Below are 18,905 nucleotides of genomic sequence, written 5' to 3'. Positions count from 1 at the left end.
GTTGAAGGGGAAGAGATTTTTAATCTGACCATGATATTGGTTAGTTCCTATGCCTTATGAACACTTTGGTGATCGAGGATGTCTTTGTTAAAGATTTTACATGCAACCTGTTTACTCGAGATGTGTGAGCTCACCATACACATCACTGACAATATCCTTCCCAAAGAACTCCTCCAGCAAAACTAAGGAATACTAGACTTGATGCTCCAGATATTTCTAAGGTAAAAAGCAAGCAGAAAGTCACCTTTTTTGCAACCAGGATGGGAGAAGAGGCTCTAAGTACACAGGCAGCATAAAAGATAGTACAGAGGAAAGTATGAGAAAATGACAGAGTGGTAAGAAGGAGTAAGCCTTGAAGAGTTTGAATTTAATTGAGAATGCAGCAGGATGCCTGAAAAGGGAATTTAGAGGGACTGACATGTATATAACATCAGTGGTATTTTTTTCTGATTGAAGAAAGGTTAAAAAAGCCACAGAGAAGGGTAGTGTTCCTACACATTGTACTTGCCAAGGTTATATAGATATGTGTCATTATGTTGTGTGGTCAACAAGAAGAGAAACCTTAATATTTGGCACCAAAAAATACGATAAGTGCATGGGTTTTCAGCATTGGGTTATGAACAAATGTCAAGGGAGTTACAGCCACCCTTTCCTTCTACTTTGTCCTGTTGATAAATGGGAGGGGGTTCTTGGGTAGATACCCAGCTACAGTAGAACCTCAGAGTTACAAACACCTTTGGAATGGAGATTGTTAGTAGTTCTGAAATGTTCGTAACTTCTGAACAAAACGTTACGATTATTCTTTCAAAAGTTTACAACTGAACATTGATTTAATACAGCTTTGAAACTTTACTATGCAGAAGATAAATGCTGCTTTTAACCCTCTGAATTTAAATGAACCCTATTCAAGGGACACCATCATAGGACTTAATCACATCAGCCACACCATCAGGGGCTCGATCACCTGCACAGCTACCAATGTGATATATTCCATCATGTGCCAGCAGTGCCCCTCTGCCATGTACATTGGCCAAACAGGACAGTCTCTACGCAAAAGAATAAATGGACACAAATCAGACGTCAAGAATTATAACATTCAAAAACCAGTCGGAGAACATTTCAACCTCCCTGGACACTCAATTACAGACCTAAAAGTCATAATTCTTCAACAAAAAAACTTCACAAAAAGATTCCAACGAGAAACTGCAGAACTGGAATTAATTTGCAAAATGGATACCATTAAATTAGGCTTGAATAAAGACTGGGAGTGGATGGGTCATTACACAAACTAAACACTATTTTCCCATGCTAATTTTTCCCCTACTGTTACTCACAACTTCTTGTCAACTATTTGAAATGGGCCATTCTGATTATCACTATAAACGTTTTTTTTCCCCTCCTGCTGCTAAGAGCCCACCTTAATTGATTAGTCTCGCTAGAGTTGGTATGGCAACCCCCCTTTTTGCATGGTGTGTGTGTGTGTGTCTTCCTACTGTATTTTCCACTACATGCATCTGATGAAGTGGATTTTAGCCCATGAAAGCTTATGCCCAAATAAATTTGTTAGTCTCTAAGGTGCCACAAGTACTCCTTGTTCTTTTTGCTGATGCAGACTAACACGGCTACCACTCTGAAACCCGTCACAGAAACAGTTTCCTTACCTTTCAGATCTTTTTTTTAAACTTTCCCTTTATTTCTTTAACAGTTTACATTTAACACAGTATTGTACTGTATTTGTGTTTTTGTTTTGTTTTTTCCTCCTCTCTGCTGCTGCCTGATTGCGTACTTATGGTTCCAAATGAGGTATGTGGTTGACTGGTCAGTTCGTAACTGTGAGGTTCTACTGCAGTTGGAAAAGGGTGTGCTGGTATGGAAAAAGTTGAGAATCACTGTGTTAGTGTATGATAACATCACCTGAATGAATACTGTTATAATTAATACCATGTCAGGGTGGCTGTATTTAATCAGTTTTTAATCATGATTTAAATTAGCAAGCAGGAAATCTTGATATAAAGAAATTATTTTAATCTTCTTAGTTATTTTCCTAAAGAAAGGTTGATTCTTGTTGATTTGTAGCTAAATATAGACATTACTTTGCTGATCGGGATGAGATACTATACCAATCCACATTTATTTAGGAACGTATATAGCTCAACATATATTTATTTGGATTATTATGATAGAAAATGGTGAATAATGCTTTTCTTGTTTACTAGATTTTTTTTGTTTTTTTTGTTTGCCATTTATGTTAAGTTGCTTTGGAGTGGAAATTGGAATTCAATTAAATGCACAAAAATAGCATTTTATTTTATTTTTTTAATATTTAAATAAAGAAGTTATGAAAACGTGTTTTACATCTAAAACTGATTTAGACAAAGTAGTATCTGTGGTTAATGAATTGAACTGATTATTTCTGATCACCATCTCCTTCACAATTTTAGAATAATAGATCTCATCCTATTGCACCTCATTTTTATTCATATATTGGTAGAGGAAAACAAGCTTTTCTACTTTTTCAGTTCCCAGTCAGTTTTTCAGCTTTGGATGAACTAATCATTACATGGTACTAGCAGGCTGAATAAACTGAAATGAAGAAAATATTCTCTCTGTACCTGCAGAAGAGGCTACTGCTGTCAAAAGCTGGTTTAGCACTTTAACAAACTCTGGTTCCAGGTGTTGAGCCAGTGATTTTCACTATGGATTGACTTTAGCAGCAAACTTGTACTACTTTAATTTAAATGATTGATAAATTTTAGTAACTTTAGGCCTTAATATAGTTTGTTGTCATTTCAAATTTAATTTTAAATATTCTTATTTTTAAAAAGAAAAATTAATGTATTTTAAAAACTTGATTTAAATAAAGTAAATTTTTGTCCACTTTGAGTACAATTATCACTTCTGGTTTCAATTTGTTTCTTTTTCTCATGGATATCAAGGCATAGATTTTGAATAAAAACATTCTTGCAGGAATATATAAGTATAGGATATTCTGTGTACAGAATTTCTGGTGTTGAAGTATTTGATCACTACATAGTAAGCAGTAAATATTTAAGAACAGTGTTTTTTTGTTTTTTAATCTCCTCTTTACAAATTAGATTTTAGTGTTAGGGGCAGGTAGGAATTTCTGGTATCCCTCTAGAGTGACAATTCTCAGATGAACCTATTTTTCATATTTTATTTCAATGTTTATTTAAATTTGACACATATGGCTGAAGCAGACATACTAGCTGTTACCATTTATCCAATATTCAGAGTGCACTTGCCCTAAAAACACCAAACTATTGCATTTTATAAATTAAAGAAATATTAATAAATAAAATGCATTTAGTGTGGGATTTTTTAAATGAAGAAAAATTTTCTTAATTAAAAACACTGTTGTTTTTTTTTTAATTATCTTTCAATTATAATGACGATCTCCAGTTGCCCTCAGTAACGGCAGGTAAAAAGAACATATCAGAAGTATGGCTTGTAAGTTGATGTCCCTTTTTAATACATTTGTTTTAAATATTTTTTGTGCCCAGAGAGCGTATCCTTGCACTACCTAAATGAAATTGGAAACTTTATTGAAAGAGCTTGGGGTCATCTGAGTTAATGCAACACAGAATTTATTAATGGAATCTATCTTTGCATTTCCTGGCTTTTATTGTTTGTTTTTGTCATAGCAGCAATAGAACTTAAACGATTGTTCTATTTTTGAAAAGATTTTAAAAGTCAAAAGTTAGCATACCCAACAGTTGTCCTGTCCTTTATTTCTTACATTTGTAATGTCCATCTACTATTTATTATATGCAGGGGCATTTTCCCAAAACATAATTCAGTGCCATTTAAACTAAAATTAAATATTTGATATCTTGCAGTAACACAATACATGTTGTAACGGTGTGTCACCCACCTCTCATGAGTGCCCCCTTCTGTTCGGGTGTGTCTGCCGTTTTTAAACCAGTCCCAGCCCTGGTATTGGGCCATACCCCCAGGGCTTCCTCCCTGGAGGCAATTGGTTTCACCCTCTTGGTTTGTTCCAGCTCCAGCTGGGCCTCCTCACAGTTCAGTCCACTTCTGGGGGTTAACCGCTGTTAACTGTGGCCCTTCCCCACTGGCCTGTGGGTGGGGGGGACCCGGACTCACCCAGTATTCTGGGTCCCAGCCCGGAGACCCTAAGAATAGCAGCCATGCTCTGCCGTGTCCCTTTAACAAAACTGCTTTCGGTTCCCTGGGCCACTTCTTCTTGGCCCCAGCCTTGATTGACACCCTACCTTTAGTTCAGGGCCCTTCTAAGTTCAGGACCAGATGGCAGGCAGGCAGTTCTTCCTCACTCCCCTAGTCCCTACTAGCACTGAGCTGTCCATTGTACTGGAGTTCTCTTTGGCTAGCCAGGAGCACCACCTGCACTTCTCTAGCTCCAGCAAGGAACCATTTGTCTCTTGTACTGCTTTTTATAGGGGCCTCTTGGGCTTCCTGCAGTTTTCTGGGACGAGTATGGCAGGACCGAGAGGCCTCCAGCAGGTCGTCACATGGACCCAAAGCCCATCCTTCCCTTAAAGCCCCATGAATTTTTGAAAATCCTGTTCCTGATTGCCTGGCTTGGGGAGCATGTCTAGCAGCTCTCCATTGTTGAGTGCAACTGCCCAGCTGACCATGCTGGCTACACTCCAGCTTGGAGTAGACTGGAGATATTGGATCATCTGAGCCTGTGGGAAGAAGAGGCTATGCAGGCACAGCTCTGAACCAGCCATAGAAACCTCAACATCTGTGAGCAGATTGTTCAGGGGATGCAGGATAAAAGCTATGATGGGACTGAAATGCTGTGTGAAAGCCAGGGAGCTGCGGCAGGCATATCAGAAGGCCAGGGAGACCAACAATCGATCCAGTGCCAAGCCGCACACTTGCTGCTTTTATGAAGAGCTGCGTGCCCTATTCAATAGGAAACACCTCCCCATGGCATTATGGATACTTCTGATTAGCCCAAATCTCAGGCCCCTGCCATGAACAGCAAGGATGAGGAGGTGGTAGATGAGGAAGAGAAATATGGGGATCAGGTGACTGGGGGGAGGGGGAATCCATCTGCTCAGGGAGCCAGGACCTGTTTTTGACTCCACTGCAGTCCAGTCAGTCCTGCCAGTCAAGCACAGGTGAGCCCAGTGGAGGGGATGGAATAAATAGTTACAGGGATGGTACCCCCAAAGTAAGTAGGACACATCTTTTGACTTTTCATTACTTTACTTGTGCTAGAAGAGGTAATGGTACAACCAAGAGAGATTGAGACGTTATCAGCTTTTCATTTATGCAGGTGTTGGGACGGGGGCATATGGAGCAATTTGTTTATGTACACCGGGATATCCTTGAATCCTCTTGAGAGATTTCGATGAAACTTTCATGGAGGTACTCTGCAGTCCTCTCCCAAAGGTTTCTGTGGAGGGTTGCCTTATTTCTTTCTCTGGGGTAGGGCACTTGCTCGTACCGCTCAGCGATGACTTCAGCAGGCCCCATTGCAGTATGCAGGCTGCAGCATACGGCCCTTGGCAGCTTTTGGATGCCAGCAGCAGCTGTGTTCTCTCTGCCTTTGTTACCCTCAGGAGTGAGAGATCAGCTAAAATCATCACTGCCTGTGGAAAATAGTGCCAGTATTCAGTGTGATTGCCCTATACTTCTAGATTCATGCAATTGAGCATTTCCCCCCTCGTTTCCCCAACACCCGGCATGCCATACTCACCATGACTGGTGCTGTGACTAGCGTTGTGCACAAGCAATCCCAAGGATAATTAGTTTGGCATTGTAAGTTTTGCTTTCTTGGTGAATACGCTGACAATGGTACCTCTGTGTGTTTTATCTGCAGTTGCTGCTACTGCAGACTTCATGGTCTCTTCCCCCCCACCCCCACCCCATGCTCATGGAATGCCTGAGCCAGATGAGTAGGAGAAAGAAGAGGACTTGGGATGACCTGTTCAGTAAGGTCCTGCAAGCCACTACTGCATCAGACCATGAGCACAGGGCCTAGTCTGGAGGATGAACATTACAGACAGCCTGGAGAAGGAAAGAGTGGAGAAGAGAGAGGTCCAGGAGTCCCAGTAGGAAAAGGAGGGAGATGCACCAGGACATAATGGGCTTCTCAGGCAGCAAACACAGATACTGCAGATTCTGGTGGACGTGCAGGTTCAGCAATCCCCGGGCTCACCTCCCTCTGCAGCCCATGGGAGAGCTCAATATCGGGACCTCTCTATTACCCCCGCCCCCCTCCGAACATCACACATGGCATCAGGTGTTGCTGCACTGCCCTTACCACTCCACCCTGGGTGATGTTAAAAACAATCACAGCTTTACATACACTGATCTGTGAAAGCCACAGTTGGTGTATGTACAGTTGAAATGAACACGGATGTTCATTCCCCTTCATACGTTCTGTTCTATTAATTTAAGTTTTATTAAGTTCTTAATGTATTTGTTTTAAAATGGTGCATTTTTTGCACTGATTTTGTTAGAGAATAATAATCTATTATTTGGAACATAATTCATCTTTATCAGTTCACAACATATGCTGCTGAGTGTTCAGCAGTTCTGAAAGGAACCAGTTACCTGTAAATGCACAGTATCACACAACTCATAGGATCAGTAACAAAAACAATTAATAGGTGCATTGACAATGTTATATTCTTACATGTAATTACTCTGGCTTACTTTTAAAATGGTCTTTCAAAGCCTCCCTGAGCTGTATAGCTCCATGTTGAGCTCTTCTAATAGTCCCTGTGTCTGACTGTTCAAATTCAGCAGACAGCCACTCCACTTCTGCCCACCACCCTAGAAACTTTTCCCCCTTTTCCTACACAGGATATAGCAGGCAGCCATTACCATTGGGATATCTTTCTTGCTGAGGTCCAATCTTGTGAATAGACAATACCAACCACCCTTCAGATGACCAAAAGCACATTCAACTGTCATTCTGCACCTGCTGAGCTGGTAGTTGAACCTTTCCTTAATGCTCTTGAGGTGGTTGGTGTATGGCTTTGTGAGCCAGGGGAGCAAGAGGTAGGCTGGGTACCCCAGGATCACTATTGGCATTTCAACATTGCCAGTAGTAATCTGCTGGTCAGGAAACATAGTAGTCCCTGTTTGTAGCTTTCTGAACAGTCCTGTAAGCCTTCCCAGACTTGCCCATGTTGATTTCAGTGAAGTGCTCCTGGTGATCCACCAATGCTTGCATAACCAGAGAAAAGTAGCTCTTTCTGCTGATGTACTCAGTGGCAAGGTGGTCTGGTGCCAAAACAGCGATATGCGTGCTGTCTGTCGCGCCACCATAGTTTGGGAACCCCGTAGCTGAAAAGCCATCCACTATATTCTGCACGTTGCGGAGAGTCAGTCCTGCGTAGCAGGAGGTGATTAATGTCCCTGCACACTTGCATCGCAATGGCCCCTGCAGTGGATTTCCCAACTCCAAACTGATTCCCGATTGACTGGTAACTATCTGGTGTTGCAAGTTTCCATAGTGCGATCACCAGTCACTTTTCCACTGTGAGTGCAGCTCTCATTTTGGTGTCCGTGTGCTGGAAGGCTGGGGCAAGCTCAGTGCACAGCTCTAGGAATGTGGCCTTGCACGTAGAAAAGTTCTGCAGCCGCTGCTTGTCATCCCAAACCTGCAGTATGATGTGATCCCACCAGTCAGTGCTTGCTTCTTGGGCATAGAAGAATTGCTCTGCCATCTGCAGCTGAATTGGTTCTCTCATAGCAATCTGTCCTCCAAGGAATTGTCATATTCCCCACTCATTCGGTGGTTCTTGCGGCTCAGCAAATACTGAAGGATTGTGCACCCTATGCTTGCAATTCTCATGACAGTAGTGCAGAGCTATGCAGGCTCCATGCTTCTGTTAGAGATGGTAGACAGCGAAGAGGGCTGTACAGGTTTGTGGGATTTTTGAAAACAGACACAAAAATAATGGCATACAGATATAATTATGGAAGTTGGCCCCATGCTCTTAGTCACCCCTGTGTGACTTGTTTCAGCCTCATCAAGTATAGTCCTAACTTCCTGCAATTCAGTGCGCTAGACCATGGGGAGTTGCACAGTGGGATGCCTAACCATGGCACACCACACTCTGCATCTACACAAGCATTCCTAGTGAGTTTGCAGAGTGCCAACACAAGGAGCCAGGTATGCACGCATGCAAGCAATATACTAACTGCGGAAGCTCTATACTGACGTAACTTGAGTTGATGTAACTTTGTTGTGTAGACATGGTTTAAGAATAATACTCTGATATTCCAAAGAAGCTGTTGTCTAATGTTTGTCCGAACTGTAGTGGTATTTCATCATTAAATCACAGCTGTGATTACTTCAAGCACTTGAGGGCTTGAGTTCAGATTTCCTGCATATATCTTTGATGGTCTCCTTTTTCCTATTCTGTTTTCTTTGAGTGTGGGCCATTTGATATAGAGCTGAAGGGACTGTTTTTGTGGATTGAAAATGCCACTTGGATCAAGCTCACAGATCAAGACATGGAAGAAGCTCCACCTTAGTGTTCCTGTGTCAGGTCCAACATGACAGGGTACTGAATCTATTGACCCACTGATCACAGTGATTCAATGCCTTTTGATTTTCTTTCCAGATTAGGTATAATTCAGGTCATGGTGACAGTGCATGATGAAGAATATTTTTTTCTAGAAGCTCCAAATAATTGCAGTTTAAGTGACTTTTTTTAATGCATTATAATCTGTTACAATTCATGATGAACATATGGCAAATAAATTGAATGTAATGGAGAACCATAGCAGCATGAAAAGTCAAGGTTAGTTCAAGGGGGAAAATATATATAGTATCAATCTGGTATGGACAGAAAGTTAAAAATGTTTAAGAATTAGTAAATAATACATATAGTAGATTAATCATGACAAAAATTGCCTATAATCTGAAAAATAAATACCTTCTGCTTGAAGGTCTCCAATAATTCTCCTCTACTTAATCTGGGCGCTTCACTGAGCCTGATGGAAGATTTTTAACCTCAGCTAGTAACCCACCCTTGCTAAGAAGTGCCTTTTCTGTAATTTTCCATGGATTAGATGCCTCTGGTTAGCTCCTCAGAAGAAACCCAGTAGGCGGTACTTGTATGGAACAGTCATGTTATCAATTATAATAGGCTCCGTTTGCCCTTCTTACCATCTGGACTCTTGTCTCTCCCAGGAACAGAAATTTATGCCATGGTTACTGTCCTTCCCCCAACCAGGGTAGATGTTGAGAGGGCTCCTATCACAGGAGCTGTTGCTGGATCCCAACTAGAGCCTCCATCACCTTCCCAGCCAGACCTGAATAATCATGCAGCTGAAAGTTTACTTTGAAAGAAATGGTGGCAGAAGTGAATCTTTCTTCTCTTCATTTTATTCGCTGTAGTTGAGCTTCTAAACCACAACATGTAATTTGTTTTATAGTTTATAGATGGACCCTAATCATTACAGGCAATTTAGAATTAACAAAATAACTTAGTTGTAAATAACCTCTAAATGTTTGTCTTAAATTATGTTTCGATATCCAAGAAAAAAAATATATATATATTTTAAAGTCCCTCAGGTGTACTTTCCTGGATTTGTTTCAGGACCTCCATTAAAGTTGCATTCTAGGAGCATGGGCTGCCAGAAAGAAGAAAAAAAGGAAGAACATTTTTCAACAGTATTTATATAGCACACTGTTTTAAAAAAACATTGTAAATTTAAAGCAAAAACTTAATGCTATGCAAATCATGGAAACTCCACTAAATCTACACATTTGACTACTTGATAAGACACACTTTTTTTCAAATAATATCCCCCACATTTTATGTTTCAGTTTTAGAAGTGTTGAATTTAATTGCTATTTTGATTGCATAATATAATACAAATAATGTAATTATTTATTTAGTATGTAATGTATTATAGTTAAAGCAACAATAAGAATTATTTAAACATTAATTTTACTTAGAGTTAATCTTTTAAAAACGTTCACAACAGCTAAATATTTTCTTTTTAGAGAGAGAAATATTTTCATGCCAACAAGGGAAGTCCGTAACTTAATGTTTGGAAAGCCTCTAATCCTGTGGTCTTGTCTTCATGTGCAGTGCTGCACTGGCGCAACTTGCCACTGTAGCGCTTTAGTGAACACGCTACTGTACCAACAGTAGAGCTTCTGCTGTTGTTGTAGTTAATCCACCTATGTGAGAGGCAGTAGCTATGTTGACAGGAGAAGCTCTCCCATTGACACAGTGTTGTCTATACCGGAGGTTAGGTCAATATAACAGATTTAAAATTTTTATTAAAGTTAATGTTTAAAATCAGATTTACACAAGTTAAGAGGAAGGTACTGTACATCTGGGGTCAGGCTTGGGTTATGAGGGATTACAAGTGTTGGTTACAAGGTGCATGAGATATATACGTAGTACATAACCAGCATAGACCCAGATTGGGGTGCAGGAGTTTTTAAAGCGTCAGTGGATAAGTGATCTCGGGTACGCCACTCATAGAATGTATTTAGAGTCCAAGTCAGTATTGGTGTAGTGAATAAGTAGATGGGTGGGGTGCATCCCTTGGTTCGTGAACGAAGTGGGTTATTTCCCTGACCGGCGTTCTCGATTACTCGACCTGGTACTGACGGTGTCCCATGATGTGCTCCGTGAATATGTCTCTGGACCACATGATGGTCCAGAGACATATACCAGACTTGGTAGAGAGATCCATTCTTAGAAATAATTGTCAATTATTGAACCTGTTGGTGTTGTAACCTACTGTGTCAAAGCATCTTGCCTGCAAAGAGCAGTATGTTCGTGAGGGGATGATCTTAATGTTGGAGGAGCCCCCTTGGCAATGGAGATATGCTGTCAAGCAGGTACAGGTGGATATGGGGCCTTCTTAGTGTTAAAGAATTGCTTGGCTCTGAAGAAAACTGCTCTTAAGCAAGAATTAGCTTGTGACATTGGAGAATTTGAGGATTGTTTATTTGGTGCTCGGGGTATAGGAGCTTTGAGTTTGAGGGGCTCTTCCCTCCCTCCAGGTTTTCTTTATTGCATACAGACTTTCTTCCTAAAAACAACTTATGTTTTAGGTTTGTTTTGCAGAGAACTGAATTGGTGAGATTTTTTTTTTTTTTTTAAATTTTTACTGGTCAAAATAGAAAGATATTTTGAGACTGGAGATTTTTACAAGCATAGGTGAGAATCAGAAGGTAGCTGTAACCATAACTCCAAGTCTGAAATAATCGTATAGCTTGATTATTTAAGTCAAAACAGTGTTGAAAAATACATTAATGCTTTGATTTTATAGAGCGCATCAAGGAAAGAGGTTTGAGTTTGTCAGAAATGATGGTTTGTTCCACTTAGCCAGCCTTTTTTATTTCAGGTTGTTATCTGAGTAGTGACCTGATTCAGTAGTAAGATCAAGGTCATGTTTTATTCAACACAAGAAAATGGAAAATCTGGCAAGAACCAAGTGGTTTTATTTAGCCCTTTCTGCTGCAGCCCCTGTCAATAGAGAGATAAAGCTGATGACAGAATACAAGGGATTGTTATTCATTATTCATAACTGGCTAAAGGTTTAAGTATATAAAGGATATTACGCGTTTCTTTTCATAGGTCTTTTATGGTTTAAATAGTTGCCTGGCAAACTGGATGGAGTAACTAGAAAATCATTTTTAAAAGATGCATATATTGTTGCTCTATTACCATATGAAAAAACGAAAACTTCTTTAATTAAAAAAAAATCCATTATATTTTGAGTGTAAAACCTCTATGGAGCTTCATCCAATGGGTACTCATTTAATGACTAATGCAGTAGGTGTTGCAGTGGTACTTTGCAGGAATGCATTGACATTTTGTTTTGTCAGTATTTGAATAGACCTTAAACTTCTTTGGATAGATGGTATCTTGCAGTACTGCAGTCCACAGCTTTAGCTGAACTACCCAGCTCTGCCGTGGAACCTCATTCATCAAGAATAAAAGCTCCAAACTGGATTTCTAAGGATGACTCGCAGATCCCAGTGGTGGAGGAGCTACATGACTGCAGCAACATCTTTTGGGGATGGAGGTGGTGGGTCTGGGGCTTTTGTCTTGCTAGGAAGTAGCAACTACAGGAATAAGGTTCTCTGGCCCTTTATCTCCAGAAGACCATGTGTGGTTTCTGTCATGGCTTAGGTGCTCCATTGATTGCTGTTGCCTACTGGTCTCTGTTGGAGGATTGCTTTACCAGCAGGACTGCTAGAAATTCCAGTCTCCACTTTTCCATCCTCTGACTCATAAAAAGGGCAAATAAACTTTTCAGCCTCTGAGGCAGAAATCCCCGAATTTTCGGTCTCAGGAGAACTGGTACTGTCGAAATAGGTTTCCAGGACTGAAAGAACCACTGGACAGAACAGAGTGCTCTCCCTATATATCTGAAAGACAAGAGTAGAAAAACATTTATTTTTAAAAAGATGTTGGGGTAACAATCGAGCAGCATGTATTGCTGAAATAGTGCCTGACAAAAATCTAATATTAATTGAGTGAGGAAATTTGGGAATCCTACCTAGCAACTGTTTATATAAATCCCTCTCTAGTTAGTTGTACTAAATCCTTAGTTGTAATTTTCTTAGATGCAGATACTTCTGGAGATGTTCTGGACCAGAAGATGCAACGGACTTAGGGATTTTCAGATGTGTAGACTCTCAGCCAGGAGCGGCTATTAATGCTGCATTGTTCTTCAAGAAAACCATGTAATGGCTTGCCCAATTCCATATAGATTTTGCAGTACAGTCACAGATAACTAAGGAATGGTTCAATTCCTGTATTGCTGTTACAGTCCTTATTGAAATAGCCTATGTCTCTGTTGTATTAGTCGCATATATAATCAACTCCTTGGTGTCAAGGTTAAATTTTATCACTGTAAGAAAGCAAAACAGTTCTGCAGGAATCTTAACTTTTCATTTTAATACTCTTATAGCAATTATTCAATCTGATCCCTACAGCCAGCGCGCGCGCTCTCTCTCTCTCTCTCGCTCTCTCTCTCTGTTACGAATAAAATCCAGATTTTGTTTAAAAGCAGAAGCAGGAGTAAAGTGGTTATTTTGACTTTTCCTTCATCCAGCATTTAATAGGAGGGAGATGGCACTTTCCTAAAAGTGGTCTATGATAACAGAAGGGTGTTATCTACAATAAATGATGGTTACTTCATAGAATTTCTGACTCTACTTTCAGGTGATCAGAGAGAAATATTATGAAGAGTGCAGTGTCTGAGAATATTTTTATGAATAGTTAAGTGTTTGATTTGTCTCATTGTGTGGATGGAATTATCCGCTGATAACGCCCTGTTTACCAGTCACCATGCATCAGTCAGTGGTTAAGATGGCTCTGACAGGTTTTAATCGCACTGATTTTACTTGTTAATAGTGGTCTCACCATTTCCCCCCAGTCTCTTGTAATCTTATGACTTGACTGTTGTAGTTCCTTTTACTTGGGGCATTTTTATCACCCTGTCACTTGGACATGCTCTGGGCACATAAGGGCAACAAGGCTATAAAAATATGTGTGGCATTACTGCCGATGGAGCCTGCAACAGTGGGACACGTCCTAAAAACAAAACCAAAAAAAAAGTGCAGAAGCAGGCAAAGACATACTTCAGAGTTAATTCCCCATTGAGATGAACAGAAACAATTAGCATGTCTGTATCAAGATATCTTTCTTTAGACTGAGGACCACACACAGCCTTTTCAGTGTGTACTGATGCAGTGCTTATCTTCACAAGCATAAGGGCTAAAAACTGCAAGAGTGCATGTACAGTAGCAAGCTTTATAGCCATAATTCACTACCTGTGCAGCTCCACCAGTTTTAACAATACTGGAAGCTGAAGTGGAGATAGTGCTCAGACTTAATATGGTTATATAACATGGTGAACAAAATATCTGTGTCCTGCCTCTATTTACAGCTTCCACCATTGCTATTACTAGGGAATTGCATTAGTGATGTATGTGACGGGTTGGATCACAGAAACCCCCTTGGGAGCTGCCACCTAATGTGCAAGGACTACGCCTGCTCCTGTTTTCCCTGCCAGCTCAGGACTCCAGCACCCTGTCTTGTTGAGCCAGACACTCCAGTCTGCTGCAACACAGACCCAGGGTCTAAATCACTTGTCCCAAAGCTGCAAGTTTACCTGAAAACAGCTCACAGAAGTGTGCTTGTCTTTAGCACTCAGATGCCCAACTCCCAATGGGGTCTAAACCCAGATAAATCCGTTTTACCCTGCATAAAGCTTATACAGGGCAAACCCAGAAATTGTTCGCCCTCTATAACACTGATAGAGAGATATGCACAGTTGTTTGCTCCCCCAGGTATTAATATATACTCTGAGTAAATTACTAAATAAGTGATTTTATTAAATACAGACAGTAGGATTTAAGTGGTTCCAAGTAGTAACAGACAGAACAAAGTAAGTCACCAAGCAAAATAAAATAAAATGCGCAAATCTATGCCTAATCAAACTGAATACAGATAATCTCACCCTCAGAGATGCTTCAGTAAGTTTTTTCTCAGACTGGACACCTTCCAGGCCTGGGCACAATTCTTTCCCCTGGTACAGCTCTTGTTGCAGCTCAGGTGATAGCTAGGGGATTCTTCATGATGGCTCCTCCCTCCCCTTGTTCTCTTCCACCCCTTTATATATCTTTTGCATAAGGCGGGAACGCTTTGTTCCTCTGGGTTTCCACCCCCCCTCACTGGAAAAGCACCAGCTTAAAGATGGATTCCAGTTCAGGTGACATGATCACATGTCACTGCAAGACTTCATTACTCACTTGCCAGAACACACACATACAGGAAGACTTACAGGTAAATACAGCCATCTGCAGACAATGGGAGTCAAGATTCTAAACCATCCTTAATGGCCCACACTTTACATAATTACAATAGACCCTCAGAGTTATGTTTTATATTTCTAGTTTTAGATACAAGAGTGGTACATTTCTACAAATAGGATGATCACACTCAGTAGATTATGAGCTTTGTAATGATACCTTACAAGAGACCTTTTGCATGAAGCATATCTCAGTTACATTATATTCACTTATATTTTTATAAAACCATATAGACTGCACAACGTCACAATGTATTATAGCTGTGAAATTTGCAAGTGTACAGAAGGCCAAAGGCTAAAAAAGGGTGACACAGCAGCCCTTGTCACAAAATAGCATTGTGAGTTATTTGTGGTCTCTATCTACTCCAGCCCATATTTGCTTAGTTTAGAAAGGAAAAAAATTCCATTTTTTTCCAACTGCCTGCCCTGCACACTTGTCTAGAATCTGAATGTCAAGCTGGATCCTTTACTTTGCAGGTATTACATCAGTAATACAGATTCTGCAGACCAAATTCTGCATCTTATCTATTCTGTGCAACCAGTCTTTGGTACACTTCCATAGGTGTAACTTAGGGGCAGAAGTTGGCATGTGGAAGACGCCTGAAAGCCCTTACAGTTCTGGATCCAAAAACATCTTACAAAGTAGATATGAATAAAGAGAAAATGGGGGGTGGGGTGGTGGTAATTAGGTATGGGGCAGAATTAAGATTTGAATGACTTAACTGTATTTCCATAGCTTCAAATGCTTTGGTTTCTTTTAAAGTTAAGATTAGTCTGAATGTCCTTGATTCTAATGACTAGCTTTTAACCACAGTGTTTTAACAGTACTTAATCCTTAAATCACTGACATGTTGTCTGCCTTAACTCCAGTTTAACTAAATTTTTGGTCTGGTAAATTCTTAAGCTGGAGAGCCTTCATATTTTGCATGCTTTTTGAAAAATACTATGGAACCTTTAATTTAAGGACAAGCAAAGGGAGCTGGGTATAACCTTTTGAAAGCAATGTACCATATTGCAGCAAAAAAGAATCAGCATTGGGTGTGAGTCAAGTCCGTATGTCAAATTTGAACTTGAAGCCTCCTAGCCCACAATTACAGGTACCACCACGTGAGGAATTTATCAGGCCCTGATTACCGTAATTTAATGTGAGCATACAGTTGTGTGGCAAATCCATGCATGCAGATGCATCCAGCCATTTCTGTGTGCAGATACCTAATTTGCATGTACAAGTGTGTGCGTAAACTGAAAACCACTCAAAAGAACAAAATCTTTTAAAAAATATTACCCTGTCCTAAAGCTTTGGTTGGGTCGTCATTTTACCCATTTTTTATTTCTAAATCCATGCAAAAGAGGTTTTTCTGATTTACTTGCAGGAGTCTGACTTCCTAATTCTGATTCTACCCAAAAAGCAATATGACCTAGTATGCTAAGTTGGAAGTAGCAGACTATGGCAGGTTGTAATTTTCTCTTTTGAAAATTGAATGAACTGAGCAAAATTTTCAGAAGTTGGATTAGTCAATCTGAATAAACACACAAGACAGTGACATGAACCCCATTTATCCAAACATCTGGATCTAACCCACAGATGTTAATTATCATTTTAAAGGCTTTACCAGGCATTATTACTTGGGTGCTCAACCAGTAGTTCAGGATCACATACAAAGATCAGACAAATTGGGTGTGGCATTAAACTGTTAAGATGTATTGTGCATGCTATCTATAATACATATTGAATGTATGATCCAAGTAAATGCAGCATAAAGAAATGCAGAGTAGAGACGTACATATTTTAAAGTTATTTCACCTGCAAAAGTGACTTAGTATCTGCCTATTTAATTGTTTTGAGATCATACTTTGGGAAGCTGGCATCTGCTTATAATTATCTTGCATTAGTACATTGATTTTTGATTCCCTACATTGATAAATAATCTGTGGCCCTTCAGAGTACGAATAGCTGGACATTTAGGAACTGCTGACTATTCTAAATCCGTTCTTTTTTGCTTTAAGCAATGATACCCATATGATCTTGGGGTAATTGTTGTGTGGAACATTTGATAAATGAATTCTGTTCAGCTGCAGAACTGACAGCAGTGACTGATATAGCTAAGGTGCGCTAGTGGTTTAATTCTAGCTTGGTTGGAATATAGAAGTAGCATTTATTCACTGTTTTAAAATACTACTTTATGTACGTGATAGTTTTTCTTATTGAACTGAAAGTGTCTCCTTTTTTTGCACTATACATTTTCAATACCTTGCTTGGTATTTTGGAGGCAAAAGTGTAATACCTCAAGTTCTTTCCTCACACCAATAAAACATTGTTAATGTAATTCATTCATTTAGTAGAGAATGGTTCTTTTTAAGTTAAAAGTTTTAGTTGGCAAATACAAATAGTACAATCTAAATATCTAAAATAGTGGGGAAGGAAATTTATTATAGGTGGCACAGGTAGCAACACCTATAGTTAAGGTAGCCCAACATTTTCCCTTAAAAGATGCTGGTTTTTGTTAATTATAATTTTGCCAAAATTAAACAGTTTGAGCTGAAATATTCTATTATGCATATCTGCCTCAGACTAGTTTTTAATCTAAAATGGTTCAGCCATTTGAGAATAAGATTAAGGAAAAAGTATATATTTGCTTATTTAAAAAACAAAAGCCTTATATCCATCTAAGTGCTTTGGAGCATAGGATTGCCTTGGTCAGGGATGTACTTTTTGCTGTCTCAGTGGAGAAAAAAAAAACCTCAAAATTTGTCCAGGTTATGACTGAGACTCTGAAAAATCACACATCACTGAACAAAACCACTGACCCAGGAACCTATCCTTGTAACAAAGCCCGATGCCAACTCTGTCCACATATCTATTCAAGTGACATCATCATAGGACCTAATCACATCAGCCATACCATCAGGGGCTCGTTCACCTGCACATCTACCAATGTGATATATGCCATCACGTGCCAGCAATGCCCCTCTGCCATGTACATTGGCCAAACCGCTCAGTCTCTATGCAAAAGAATTAATGGACACAAATCTGACATCAGGAATCATAATACTCAAAAACCAGTGGGAGAACACTTTAACCTGTCTGGTCATTCAATGACAGACCTGCGGGTGGCTATATTACAACAGAAAAACTTCAAAAACAGACTCCAACGAGAGACTGCTGAGCTAGAATTGATATGCAAACTAGACACAATCAACTCAGGATTAAATAAGGACTGGGAATGGCTGAGCCATTACAAACATTGAATCTATCTCCCCTTGTAAGTATTCTCACACTTCTTATCAAACTGTCTGTACTGGGCTATCTTGATTATCACTTCAAAAGTTTTTTTTCTCTTACTTAATTGGCCTCTCAGAGTTGGTAAGACAACTTCCACCTGTTTATGCTCTCTGTATGTGTGTATATATATCTCCTCAATATATGTTCCATTCTATATGCATCCGAAGAAGTGGGCTGTAGTCCACGAAAGCTTATGCTCTAATAAATTTGTTAGTCTCTAAGGTGCCACAAGTACTCCTGTTCTTTTTGCGGATACAGACTAACACGGCTGCTACTCTGAAACCTGAAAAATCTCAGTTCATATGTGCAGTGTGGAGACTTGTTAATTTGGTAGCTAATTTTTTTTATGATTCCATCTGTACTGAGCATGCTTCAATACCACACAGCTCCTACATCCCATAAAAATGACACATATACCTACCTCGCAGGCCTTGGGGTCTGAGTAGGAGTTTTCCTGCAGTTGGTCCTCCCAGCTAACAAGGGCAGCTGTGGTACCAGAACTGAGCTCAGGGAGACTTTCTCCTTTGCTCTCAGTGCTTTCCCTGGCTCTTCCCCAGGCAGCACAGCAGGGCATCTAAAAAGCAATGACTTTAAAAAAAAAAAAAAAAAAAAAAAGAGAAATTAGATTTTTATTTTGTTTAAATTATACGCTTTTCTGTTTAAACCTGTTTAAAATGAAATCGGAGTTTAATATAAAATGTTAAGGCCTAAACACACAATTTCTTAAAACATTTAAATAAAAAAATGAATGTGGAATCTGTAAGTCTCTATCAAAAACTTTGTGTTAAAAGCTGCT

At 39.7% G+C, this 18,905-nt stretch overlaps 1 protein-coding gene across 2 annotated transcripts in view; it reads left to right on the top strand.

Moving 5' to 3' along the window:
* Positions 1–18,905, top strand: part of MARCHF5 (membrane associated ring-CH-type finger 5) — a 62,055-nt gene that overhangs the window by 3,322 nt on the left and 39,828 nt on the right. The window lies entirely within an intron of this gene.

This window comes from Chrysemys picta, chromosome 7, assembly GCF_011386835.1.
Source record: "Chrysemys picta bellii isolate R12L10 chromosome 7, ASM1138683v2, whole genome shotgun sequence".
Lineage (NCBI taxonomy): Eukaryota > Metazoa > Chordata > Testudines > Emydidae > Chrysemys > Chrysemys picta.
This window is presented reverse-complemented; position numbering and strand designations above follow the sequence as displayed.